Below are 4098 nucleotides of genomic sequence, written 5' to 3' on the forward strand. Positions count from 1 at the left end.
TCGTCAACACAGATGTCAGTTTGATTATCGTAATTTATCGAAAACATTTGTATCCAGGACTGCGCAATTAACACAATGCACTTGAGGTTAATCAACACAAATGTCAATCAACTCAACAGTCGCGACTCATCGCGTCTCCGATTGCTGACGCGGTAACCACGCGTTGCCAAAGGGTACGTTAAAAAATGTACAGCGCGATGTCAGTAAAAATTAATCCAATCGTGTGGACGTCGCGACGCAGCGCAGCTTTCGATCGTGAACCGCATCCATTCATCGTATTCCGCTTCAAAATCCGTTCGTCGTGGACGAGTCAATTCGATCCCAATTAAGGCGTAATTGAAGGTTTGGCGATGTTTCATAATTAGAGGACAAGTCTTTCTATCGTGGCTTTATCAGAAACACGTATTCGTCGCAATGTCGCATAAACGATGGCCAATCTTGTTAAAAGGAAACCGAACGTATTCGTTGCCACAACGATCAAGAGCACGTCTATCTTATTGCACATTGGCCGGTTATCTGTTAATTAATGCACGAAAGCGCATCAGATATCGCGAATATCGCTGGGAATCGATATAATCGTATTGGTATCTGACGGCTTCAATCTGCCGCGTGAGACGATATGATCTTGCCGTTGAAGATGTCAGTATGTATAATCGCTTGACGAGATCACCTAGTTGCATTCCAAAGGATTCGTATGTTATATATACTATTGACCAAAAAGTTAGGACTATTAATTGAAAGCTATATGAAGTAAATATCTGCTATACGAAATAAAATCAAACTTATATATATATTAGAATTTATGAATGTTTTAGTTGTGCAATATCAGGTAAGGAATCAACTAAAATATAAGAAAAAACCAATATTAATATTAATTGTAACAATTTTTTATCATAAATATGTCTTGAAACCGCAAAAAAACGATAAATAATTTTGGTAATAGCTTTGTACAGTGAAGCGATCATATTTTGCTGTAGTTTTATATAAATAATTTTTACATAAAATAAGTAGATCCAAATGAACTTTTGCACGAATATTTATTAGAACTAGTTTTATTAGTATGGGATGTTTTAAAAGTAACGATAAATCTTTCGCACAGGAGTAGAATGGATTAAACTGAGAAGAACAGTTTTGTATCATTTGCAATTTTCGGCAATTTTTAGTAATTAATATCTTATTAACTAAAATTGCAAAATGGTAGAGGACTTTCCTTCTCAGCTTAATCCATTTTAGCCCTATGCAAAAAATTTATCGTCACTTTTAGAACCTTGTATATAAAAAAATCTTATTTAATTCATAATGTTACAATCTTATCAAATTTGTATGTGCTACAAAATGCGATTTTATATAATAATCAAAATATATAAAAAAATTAAAGAATTTTTAAAAGAATTGTGCTCAAATTTTATACATATCAGATGTATATATTAAATAATAGAACAATCTATGATATAAAATTTTTATATTTTTGATAATATTTTGAAATATGATACATACAGCCATAATATATTGTAATCGGTTTGATTGTTTATAATACGTTCCTTAAGTGGATTACGAGCCGCAATAGGATTGTTATGTACATCAAAACTAGAAGAACTAATAATTGCAAATTTATTTTTTTTACGAAAGATTAGTCCACCATCTTCTAAATCATTCTACATCTCAATTTCGAAAAATAGTTTTATGATCATAATCATCTAATGTTCGTAAAATTTTTGTGAAAGTAAACAGCTAATCACACAGAATTGTGCTAAATATGATTCCTATTTACTTTAAAATTAAGAAAAATATTGAGTATGACATAAATCAAACTGTCGTATGTGCGTGCGTGCGTGCGTGCGTGCGTGCGTGCGTGTGTGTGTGCGTGTGTGTGTGTGTGTGTGTGTGTGTGTACACATACACACATATATAAATAATAATATTAATAATATAAATAATAATATTTCATAATTCTTAAATTCTAATATTCTTAAATTAATTATAAAATATAATCATGAAAATTACACTTAATTTCTAAAGCATCTTATTTGAAATATAGAATGCGAGTAAACTGCTTTACGGCGAATTGATAGAGAAATGTTCAAAGTATCCTATAATTTATAGTATACCAATCATATATATTGTAAATCGTAAAATTTTTCTTTTGAGTCCAAATGATAATCAAAGATTAAATTTTTTAATATTTTCAAATTTTATATGTGGTCTCAAATTTTCGATCGACAATGTACATGTATTATATACATACATTACAGTTAAAATATAGATTTTTTTTTATAGCTGCTCCGACGCTTGTTATTGTTGGCTGCACAGAGCAATATTGGAAATTGGAAGGAAATGGAAATTGGAATAAATGCGGAAAATAAAACCATATGATATACACCATTTGAAAGTTATAAGTGACGATAAAATACAATCCGAATACAATATCAACTTAGACTATATCTCTTTAGCAAAAGTTTGATGGTTCGTCATGTTTTTGCGTATTTCACACACACACACACAAATTTTCATCTTTTCCTACACCTAAAGAGTGAGATGGTATCAGCTGTTCTTGCTTCGAGTTATCGATCGAAAACGTCATAGTATATAATAATAAGATCTGTACGTATATACTATTTTCTTTCTTTTGCTTTCAAAGAACAAGGTGATATTAACTTTTCTAGCTCTGAGCTATCGATACGCTACGAGGGCGTAGTTTAATAATACACCTCTTACAGTCGCAGGAACTGATACCATTTTCTTTCTTCTACATACGATATCGGCTGATCTCACTTCACGTTACTAATATACGTTAAGAACATATCAGTCTAACGTTCTTCTTACAACACAGTAGATACACGATCGCAGTAGTCCGGATTCTCGAGATATTATGCAGTCGCGATTAAAGCGTGAAATCACGCGAGAGGAAAGAGAGGCATGCGTGAAGCGTGATACTATCTAATATGACCTCGCAAAATTCCAAGACACTTCATGGAAGGATCCAGCTTTCGTAACGCAAACCTTATCCGATAGTGTGTAGAGAGATGATGGGGTGAGAACAGTGTTCGCGAAACTCCCTTTGAACTTCCGCGGCAGACCTCTTCACGCGCGCAGAGAATAAGTTGAAATATAAGCGCGTAGTATACAGCTTAAGCTTTGTAATGCGAAATCCCTTTCGGCCTGAGATCTTTTCGATTTGACTTTCCGACCTCGCGCTAGCATTCCCAGCTAGCGTTCAAAGAAGTAATTTTCTCTCGTAGCGCTCTACGAAAAGAGGGCGATTCCCTGATGACTCATCGTTTCACCACGGGTCCATCGAATTTTAGCAATATTCGGCGGCCTGGTATATGACGTTAATTAGAGGGACACATGCATAGATAGTACTAGTTCGTTTAATTAAATTCCACTTGGAATTCCACGCCTCCATTATGTACGCAGACTACAATGCATATTCAGAAGTACATTTCCATAAGTATAGCTCCATTAAGGACTATCAAAGCCCGTCAGAGAAGATGAGGACAAGGTACTCTATATTTACACCATATCTTTTATGTTAATTACGTCATATTAAGATTTAGACTTGTAAGTAATAAATAGTATTGAGTGCTTCATCTCTTAAGAAACTATTCATTCCCAATCAGTAAAGAAAAAAATATTTTTAAACGTTTTTAAAAATATTTTTAGCAATAAGACAAAATAATATTTAAAAAATTAATGGGATAGTTCCTTTTCTTTGTTAAAAAATATTTATTTTAACACTATAAAAACATTATTTAATTTAACAAAACATAATTTTAATATTAAATAAACGTTTATTTAAAATTTTAAAGGATAGTTTAATGTTCAAGGATCGAAAACTATAAAAATACTGTCTTTATTTTTATCTTGAAGCTCAATTTTGGAAACTTCAAGGAATCATAAACATACATTGGTGAGAAAATTTCTTAATGCTTTTTGTTCAGCTTTTTGTTAGCCACGTATTGCTTATAAAATAATTAACGTAATAAATATTAAATTAATATTGAATAAATATTTTTATAAATCAATAATAATAATAATTCTACAGGTTCTGTCAATAAATCAATAAAGGAAACATAATAGCTGATAAAAGCCTATACA

This window comes from Atta colombica, unplaced genomic scaffold (genome assembly GCF_001594045.1).
Source record: "Atta colombica isolate Treedump-2 unplaced genomic scaffold, Acol1.0 scaffold219, whole genome shotgun sequence".
Taxonomy (NCBI): Eukaryota; Metazoa; Arthropoda; class Insecta; order Hymenoptera; family Formicidae; genus Atta; species Atta colombica.